Raw genomic sequence first — 10,623 nt, forward strand, 5'->3', positions numbered from 1 at the left:
TGATCAGGGTCGCTGGGGTGGGTCAGTCGGTTGAGCATCCGACTCTCAATTTCAGCTCAGGTCAAGATCCCAGGGTTGTGGAATCGAGCCCCACTTTGGGCTCCGCACTGAGTGTGGAGCCTGCTTCTCTCTTTCTCTCTCCCTCTGTTCCTCCCCCATTCATACTCTCTGTCTCTAAAAACAATTAAAAATTAAAATAAATTTTAAAAGTTAAAAGAAAGAAATACTGGCAATCTTAGGGAAATCACAAGGACATGCTTCTTGGGTTGGGGGGCAGAGGGGTGCTGGGGGAGGAAATTAGAAATTCTAGGACCAAAAAGAAAAAAGCCATATAAGAAAGTTAGGATCAAATATGAAGCCAACTACAACAGGAAGTGATTCTGCACAATTGATTCATGAATTCTAAGAACAGACTTTTCTACAAGTCCTATCATATCACTTGGCTCTGCAATGAAAAACATTTGTATCATCATAACACTGTTAAGTGGTGTTTATTCATTTTCAATTTCTGTGCTAAACCTATTAGCAAAATGTAAATGTTATCAACCTTGCGACGTACAGAAGGTTGGGGGGGGCAGATGGAAGTAAAAAATTGTAAGAATACTAATATCCACAGTTTTGATGGTACCCAGAGATACTGTCGAAAGATAACAGAACAAGAAATTAAATTTTAAAGATCATATTGACTTTATAGGAATGATGGCTAGGAGAACTACAAATAAAAAAGATAGCTAGCTAAATCTGGTGGTGGGATTTTTAAAAAGATCACTTCTTACCTTTCAAAGTTGAGCACCAGTAAATACTGCCTACGTAAGATAAATTAAAAAAGTAAAAGTATAAAAATATTATTTAAGTTAAGGAAGCAACAACCAGAATACTTAAAAAGGGAAGTGGTTAAAAAATAGATTATTTGCGGGGAGTAGCATGAGAGGCAGAAGATTGGAATTGAAAGACTTCCGTTTTTCATGGTATGCCTTTCCATATAGCTCTGCTTTTTGCTTTTTTCTTTTTTTTTTTTTTCGTATTTGTGCTCTAATTTTGTAATGATTTTTAATGTGTTAAAATATTAGAGCAACCATTGAAAAATAGAATAAGATCTATAATTTACAAAACCCAATATGGAAAAAATGAGTCAAAGAAACTCAATCAATGCAACACTACGCAGGAGAATGGGGATCAGGGGTGGGGGGCAAAGAACAAGGAATTACAACAAACAGAAAATGTAAAATATCATGGGAGGAAAAGGAAGCAAAACTCTTAAAAAGGCAAATTGATCAAAGGCTAAAATCGACTGCGTTAAAGAAGAGAAATACATTAATGTAAGAAATACATTTACAAAGGGTTGGGATATATTATGTATGTCATGTTAATAGTAATCAAATTGAGTTGGGAATTCAGAAAGGCCCTTGGGAAAAGAGGGAACAAGGTTGTATATTCTTGGGGCTACAGGAGTGAGGTGAGCCAAAATCATAGCTGAGTCGAGCAGTGACTGAATGGGCCAGCCCACGTCTGACCATTCCAAGAGAGAGTGTCGTGGGCTGAATAGTGTGTCCTCCCAAACCAAATGTTCAAGTTCTAACCCCTAGGACCTCAGAATGTGGCTGTATTTGGAGATGGAGTCTTTAAAGGGGTGAAGAAGTTAAAATGAGGTCACTAATCCAATGCTGACTGGTGTGTCCTTCTAAGAAAAGGGAAGACGGACGTGTGAAGACACAGGGAGAAGATGGCCCTCCACAAGACGAGGAGACGGGCCCCAGAAGAAACCAACTCTGCCAGCACCTTGAAGTTACTGTGGTTTAAGCCCCCCAACCTATGGTAGTTTGTTAGGACAGCCCGAGCAAACTGGCACAGAGGGTCTCCTCTTCTTGATAATGATAGTACGATTAGAGACGTCACATGCACATGAAGTGGACAGAATAAACAGGGGTTGTAGGCAGAATTGCACACGGGTCTAGCAGGTTCCACTTTGGCAGGAGGTCTGGGGCATAGTTTGGAAGGTTTTTCGGCCGTTAACAAAGGATAGGAGTGGCAAACGGACTCGGGGTGTACATTTAAGGGACTGGACGCTCGGGAAATTCTTGACCGCCGCAGCCCTATTTACCTACACTGACATGGGCATGACTTAGGCAGAGAATGTTGGGAAAGCCAGGTTGCCTAATTCTGCCACCTGAAAGCCACTGATCAGTGGCAGGCGACACCAGCACAAGTAAAACTCAGGGCTCCGTCTCCTGATGGGTTTGTGAATTGGCTTCCTAGCACTGACAGTTCTCTTGTTTGCTTTTCTTATCCCTTGCTTTTACCGAGAAAATCTGGGCCTGACTTAAAAATTAGGACAATAGAAGGGAGTCAACAAACTACATCAGTAATCTCCAATTAAAAGACAAAGACTCAGAGTAGGGATAGGCTAATCAATGGAACAGAATAGAGTCCAATAGAATCCAGGAAGACTTACATGTATTCAATCCACTCATTTCAACAAAGGTGCCAAGTCAATGCAAAAGAGAGGGCAGAAGTTTTTTTAAACAAATGATGCTGGAAGAACTGAATATCTATATAGGAAAAAAGTACAAAAGAACCTCCACCTCTACCTCACTGCATACACAAAAATGTGCTTGAAATGGACCATGCACTGAAATGCAAAAGACACAAAGCCCTACTTTTTTAATGGACGAAATACTTGAACAGAAACTTCAAGGGCCAATACGCACATGAAAAGGTGCTCCCTGTCATTAGGGAAATCTAAAAGACAGAGACTCTTTGTTTTTAAGTCCTGTTACCCAGCCCTGGGCCATACACTCCTAAAACAAAAATACATACCTCCTTTAAAAATCTGTGGGAAATAAAAGAGGTGTAAAGCAGGCGGTCTCCTTCATCATTAAGAATGCTAATTGGTGGGGCGCCTGGGTGGTGCAGTCGGTTAAGCGTCCGACTTCAGCCAGGTCACGATCTCGCGGTCCGGGAGTTCGAGCCCCGCGTCGGGCTCTGGGCTGATGGCTCGGAGCCTGGAGCCTGTTTCCGATTCTGTGTCTCCCTCTCTCTCTGCCCCTTGCCCGTTCATGCTCTGTCTCTCTCTGTCCCAAAAATAAATAAACGTTGAAAAAAAAAATTAAAAAAAAAAAAAAGAATGCTAATTGGCACAGTTTTATGGAGAGCAATTAGGCAAAATTTAACATCATTTTACATGCAATGACCTGTGACAGAGCGCTTTCAATTGTAGGTATAACCTAAAGAAAACTTACTACCCCCCCACCCCACACCCCCCCTACCTCTCCCCCTCCCACCTCCTGCCCCCCATGCACAAAGACGCACATGCAAAAGTGTCTACGGAAGATTTATTTGGAAGAGTGAAAATGTGGAAACTCTCTAAAATGCCCACTAATATGGGGGCGCGGTTAAGTAACTTATGGTGCACCCAACTCTTCATATGATAGATGGAATCATTAAAATAACAAAGTAGACTTGTATCTACAGACATGGAGAGATCGTCCAAATAGACAGACCTATTTCTAAGTAAAAAAGGAACTCACCAAACAACGCAAATGGCTATTTACATCATTTTTTTCTCATGTTTATTTATTTTTGAGAGACAGAGAGAGAGAGAGAAACAGAGCATGAGCAGAGGAGGGGCAGACAGAGACAGAGACACAGAATCCAAACCAGGCTCCAGGCTCTGAGCAGTCAGCACAGACCCCGACATGACCTGAGCTGAAACCAGGGGTCGGGCGCTTCACTGACTGAGCCACCCGGGCACCCCCCACAGTTCGTATTTTAACAACCAGCCCAGTAATGCCAGCGTCTGCTTGTGCCAGACGGAGGTCTGAGTAGTGTTGTTGTTGTGGTTGCTGTTACTGAGTGTTTTCTAAAGGTTGTTCTAAGACGGTCTGCCTGTCAGGCAACTGCTTCACTCCAACTATCTCAACCCGAAGACTGCTTCGTCGGTGTTGGGAGGAAAAGAAAGAGGCTGGCAAGCAGCCTGTGACCCACACCAGGCTGCCCCCACCAGCTGTTGTGGGCACGGCAGCCCCCCACGCCCAGCTCCGAGGGGGTTTGTCGCGTTGCCGATTTCCGCCATGTTTCCCTCCCGAAGTGGCAGCTCCAGTTGTTTCCCCGGTAATTTCCAAGATGCTAATTGCCACCTGCTGATTTCCTGTAAACACTGTACTTTACACATGTGATTAATCAGAAAGCTGTGGGCTGTTCTGAAGAAGCGTGTGTGCCTGTGTGTGTGTGCACGCACGCACGTTTCATTACTGTGGTGAATTTAAATCACAGGCAATGTTTGCTCACAAAGGCGCATTGGCGGAACGGCAGGGAAAACAAAATTACAAAATACCATAACTGCAAGTTCACAGACCGTATAAACAACAATTCGAGTCAGCCCGACAACTCACTGAGTCAACTCTGGAACGGAGCAAGCAGCGACAGGGCATCTCCAAAGGAGACTTTGAATCACAGGTGTTTGTGCTCCTCGGAGAAACCGAAACCGAAAACATTTTCCAAGGCTTTTGGTAAAGAACATTCTCATAAGTTAGTTTCAAGATCAGCCTCGTACCAGTTCCTAGGTCTTCCACCGACTACCCACAAGGTCTGTGCAAATTACCTGAACCAAACTGCCATTTCCTCATCCGTCAAATGGAGATAATGGTTAAGTCACCCGAGAGAGCGCGTAAATTACTTATTTTGCATATTAGTCAGAATTGTTTGGGGTGTTAGTGACAGAAATTTAATTCCGAGTGGCTTAAGCAAAGCAAGAGATGTATCGGCTAAAAAAAATTAAGACTAGGGGCTCTGAATTCAGGTGCTAGTGGGTCTGGACGCTCAAATAATGACTTCGGAACTCTATGACACCCTCCCCTCTTCTTTCCTCTGTGCAGACCTCTTTGTCGAGCAGACTCTATTTATGGCAAGCTGGTAGACCAATCAAGAGCTCCACACACAGATCTTCTCTTCCCAGCGACTGCAGAGAACTGGCATGGATAGCATCTCACTTGAAAAACGGCCCGCTAGTCCGTTCCCAGATCACAGTTTGGGCGCGGTCAAGTGCGGACTCACATAGACCCTGCTCAAACTGCAAAGATATGCACAGCACCAGCCACATATATGAAGACACAGCTGGACATCTCGTCTCAAAACCCAAACAAGACAGTCTGAAGGACAGCCAGCCCCACTTGACAGTGCTTGTAAGAGGAAACACTGGGGTTCTGATGTCAGGATCGGAGTTCCAGGATTGGTACTCAATCTTCCATATAAGCAGATGTACTGAGAAATGAGAGAGAGAGAAGTTTGCTCAACTCAGAGAGAGCAGTTGGTCAGCCCTTCCTACACATGCTCACATCTGTTGACTCCATTTCAGTACTTGGCCAACAGGGAAAAGTGGGCGGTTCATAGACCCAAACCCAGATACATCTGGCCGAGGTAACCATTCGCCATTTTCTGTTTCCAAGCCTCTCTGCAGGCTTACGGCATTTCCTACAAGAAATTCTTAATATCCCCACCAGTACTGCTGGTCTTGAAAGTATAGGGCCCATCAGTCTACCTAATCACTTAGCGTTTTTATCCTGCTCTATCCACTACGGGGGCAAGATGGGATCCTCTGCCCCTTCATTTCCACCGGCCCTCCTCCTCAATTTCTCCCCTGCTCTGAAGAGAGTCCTTTAGTGTGATAATGCATCCGTTACCCTAGCAGAGTTGATCAATATTAGCCATAAGGGTTTGAAGTTTTTAGGTACTTTGCTCTGAAACATGTGAGAATTCAGGGCAAATGGGTCTTATCAGGACAGATGAGAGAATCAAGTGCACGAGAAGGCTGGTGGCTCTTGTTGGAAAAGGATGGGGGGATGGAGATCAAGATCAAGGGGGCTTGCTGATGTCCGTGAAAGGACACATAAAACAGAAAGGAAATGTTGGTAGCAGCTTCTGGACTGTAAATCTCTTCCTGACTGGCTATGAGGAGCATCAAAGTCCTTTCTATAACGAACAGAGCTTAGTTGCCTTTCCGGTCCCTGTGGGCTAAAGGAACAGAGTTCGAGGCAGCACAAAGTGATGGTGAAGAGCACAGACTCTGGATTCAGATCCCCTGGATTTGAACCTAGGATCCTACACTCTGTAGGTAGGACACCTTGGGCATGTTACTTAACTTCTCTGAGCCTCAGTTTCCTTATTGGTAAATAAGGATAAAATAATGGCATCTACCTCCCAGGATTGGCCTGAGAAGGCAATTAGTTAATATCCATAAACTATTTAAAACTGAACCTGGCTCATAATAAACACTGCATATATATTGGCTTTATATAAACAGCAAGCTGGACTCCCTTCCTTCAGGGAATCCCTTTGTTTACATGTACATGGTTGATTGGGTGATTACCCCAGGATAAGTGTTGTTGAGTCTCTCTACAGATTCACAGATGCAAAGTGGGGGTACCCAAGAGGGGTGCAGCTTGCACCCAAGGAGCTTTGATTTGTTCACAAATTGCTACTTGCTGTCGCTACACTTGATTCCGATGCAAAGGGTTTTTTCTTCTGTTTGGCAGTGTTGGAATGAGCCTGCATTGGCTTACTCTGAAAATAAGGAAAGGTCTGCAGTGTACTTTTCTTGCCCTAGGCTGAAAAGACTTGGCACAGTCACTTACAAGGGTGAGCTGGGTTGATCACAGGAGGGCTTAAGTGGACATCAGCCTTTGCTAACAACTGGGAAGCAGCATCACAAGCAGGCACTGGGGTCAATAACAGGTGTTCCCAGGACTCCAAAGGCAAAGGCAAGTTAGAACCCAGATATGAGAGATGGGGGTAGAGATTGCACTATAGGCTGGCTCAGGCACGGTCTGCCTAAAGCGTGGCTGCAGCTATGGTGCCCACGGTCATCTTGTCCAGGTCACCCTCACATTCTGGCATTCCCAACCTCCCTCTCTTTCACCAGTTACCCACTCAAGTCACTCTGGGCCACTATGTATACTCTATTCCCACTCACCTCTAGAATTCCTTTTCCTTATCAAGTCAATTCCTGCTCACTTCTCAAGCATAAATGAATTTCAGTCTCCTCCTTGAGGTTTGCTTTGACCCCTTCCAAAGCCTCTGAGCTGATACTCACTTCCTGATACAATCATGTGGAATTATCTATTGCCTTATGACATCTATATGCCTTAGAACAACAAACATCCATTAGTTTTGCCTGGATAGCATCCTTCATTCCTTCTGCTGGTAGTAACACTTACCCAATTTTTCTTTGGAGGAAAAAAAGCCCTTCCAAACTCTTGGTCCATGTGGCTCAAAAGGCTCAGCTCCAGGAGTGCACATGTGACTAGGCCTGATGCATCGAGTATTCCATCCCCTGGTCACGATTGGTTCAGGGCTGGGCACATGACCCAAATCAATGCTATGAGTTTCAGCTCCAGGATTTTTGCCGAAACTACTGAGAAAGGGGGAGGGAGGAATCTCTCTTTCAAAAGACCAGCAACCACCATAGGATGGAGACAAACTTCCTAAAACTTAGGCCAATTCAGAAAAAAGAAGAGCCAAAAAAAAAAGGAGAGAATCAGACGCCTAAGGACACAATAGGATACAGCTACACCTAAACCTCAACATCACCTGGACATTTCAATTATGTGAGACAATAAATTCCCTTCATTCATTCATTCAACAAATATTTACAGAAGGCCTATTGTGTACCTGGCACTGCTCTAAGCACTAGAATACAAGGGATACACTTTTTTTTTTTTTTTTTTTACTTAATACAATGTAAGCTAGATTTCTAGCCCTGGTCAATAAAGTCTTCATGTTGCTTAATTCATGAACTGTTATTTAGCATCCTTCATGTGAATGCCTCTTTTTCCCAAGTATACTCATTGAGAATGGAGACCACACATTATATTTCTCTATATCACCAACTGTGATATGTGCGCAGTAAATAATTAACAAATTATTTGTTAAGTCAATAAAGGCTACATTTATTGGGAACTACCACTCGTGGTATTGATTCAAAGAGCATAGCTCAGAAGAAATGTCTAAGGAGCTTTGCCAGTGAGCTCTGATTAGACCCTGGCAGCCAAAAGATAGATGTGCTTCATGAGCACAAACATGGCATGATGATGGAATCAATATTAATCCACAACAAAAGGAATATATCAGAGCACTGACGTGATGTCAGACCGTATGCCAGTGCCTATTTCTGCTCCTAGCCCAAATTCTTGGAAATGACCCAAGAAAAGATGCTGTTAAATAATAAATAGTCAATATTGATGAAAATCAAGGAAAGGTACACAATGGATCTTCTGAACAGAAGGAGAAGAGCTTACTCCTACATGTGCAGGAAGGGACCGGCTATGAAGGGGAGTGGTTCTGGGGGAAGTCCAAACTCAGAATAGCAAGCAGTGGGTAGTGAATGGTAGAGTAAATGGAGAACTGAGTTCGGAGCAACTGGATGGTCAACTCAGCTACTGACACTCTTACGCCATGGGGGAGTAGGCAGCAAGCACCTTTTTCTGCAGAATAAAGCAGTGGCTATGGACGCAAAGAAGGAAGGCACAGGATACTGCCACGGCATCTTCCAACTCCTAGGAGAGACAGGAAACGTTCTAACCAGAGGAAAAGCTACCAGCTCACTCTTTCTGGTGGCATGCCCACTGCCTTCTAGCAGCTGAATATAACCAAAATCATCATCAAGAGATAGATATGGAATATCTCAAGCACAAGAAATGGGAAGAGCAAGAATCCCCAAATATACTGCAAAATCTAATCCAATGGCCCTTTCTCTCTCCTTCTCTCATTTAATCTCTCAACAATAAAAACAATAAAACAAAAAAAACAATAAAACAACAAAATCTCTCAATAAAAATGGCCACTCCTTTCTTCCTGCAACACATGCTTTCCTTGGCCATCATGACACCACACTGTGGTGGTCTTCCTTTTATTTCTTGTCATTTTTAATTAGTCTTCTATGTGTTTTCTAGGGCTGCCATCACAAAACACCACAAACTGAGTGGCTTAACAGAAGCTTCTCATTTCAGAGCTCTGGAGGCCAGAAGCCTGAAATCAAGCTGCCGGCAGGGCTGTGCTCCCTCTGAAGGCTCTAGAGAAGGCTCTCTCCTAGCTTCCAGTAAATTCTTTGGCTTGTGGTAGTTAAGTACAGTCTTCACATGGACTTTCCTCTTTTTATGAGGACACCAGTCATATTGAATTAGGTATCCTATTCCAGCATAGCCTCATCTTAACTTATCTGCAATGACCATAATTCCAAATAAGGTCACATTTTGAGGTACTGAGGGTTAAGATTTCAATATATGAATTGGGGGGCACAGAATTCAATTTACAATTCCCCTCCTTTGCTATCTACTTAACAATGAGCATGGGCCTTCCTTCTCTTCCCTTTACATTTGTGTTCTCTCCCTATATGTTTTCATCAAATCTGACGGCTTTAAGTAAATGCTGATGACTTCCAGATTTATACCTCCACCTCTGACCTCTCCCTTGAGGCATACCCACTGTCCATTTGAACCTTACATATCTAATAAAGATCTCAAAATTACGGCATCCAAAACAGCATTAATAATATTCACCATTACTCCACTCCAACAAACTGGACTCTATGAGGTCTCCCCACGTCAAAAACTATAGTACCATCAAAGTTGCTCAAATAAAAAACTGAGGATCCCTCCCTTTCCCTTATGCTCCACAACCAAGCAAGACAAGTCCTAACAGCTCTGTATTCAAAATATATAGAACACATCCATTTCTCTCCACCTCTATTGTCACACCAAAGCCCAAGCCATTACCAATCTTTTGCCAGAACTAAATCTGTAGGCCCGTATCTTACCATTCTTTACTCTACCTGCCTCCAGTCCACTCTTCAGCATCAGTGTGATTTTGAGAAAGTATACATCTGATCACAATACTCAGTAGCTTTAAATCCTTAAATGCCAACTTTTAGAATCAAGGACATACTGCTTACTATGGCCCACAATGCTCTTTCAACACGGTCTTGCCCCTGCCTGCCTTCGTCTTTACTCTGGACCCATCTCTCCTCTTGCTCTTTATGCTCCAGACATGCTGTCTCCTTGGTTTGTAGAACACCTCACACGATTTCTCACCTCAGGGCCTTTCTATACACTTGCTAGTCCCCTTTTCAGGAAAGCTCTTCCATAGATTCTGCACATATGTGCTTCCTTCTCATCCTTGACACTCCAGCTCAAATATCAATCCTCAGAGAATCTTTTCCCTGAGCAGACTTTCTAAAGTAACCCTCGCCCCAGTTACTGTCTGTTCTATCACCCTATTTATCTTCCTTCTAGTATTTACAATAACCGGAAATTATCCTGTTTACTTATATAGGTACTTGTATATTCTTTGTCTCCTTCTCCAAGCTCCACTAGAATGTAAGGAACCAAGTGTGTCCTTCGCCACTGTCTTCAGTGTTCAATACTTTACCTGAAACAGAATTAACTTCTATATATGTGTTTAATGGATGGGGAGATGAATAGAAAAATAGGCCTTAGAAACCCTCTTACTCAAATCCCTGTATGCTGAGTATTCTCTTAGCACACTATTTCTAGGAGTCTAGATGAGGGAGAATTCTTTTTCCTAGAGACAGAGAGATGCCCTCACTTTCTTGCAACAATGGGCACACTTTAC

The sequence above is a fragment of the Prionailurus viverrinus genome, chromosome E3 (assembly GCF_022837055.1).
Source record: "Prionailurus viverrinus isolate Anna chromosome E3, UM_Priviv_1.0, whole genome shotgun sequence".
NCBI classification, from domain to species: Eukaryota; Metazoa; Chordata; class Mammalia; order Carnivora; family Felidae; genus Prionailurus; species Prionailurus viverrinus.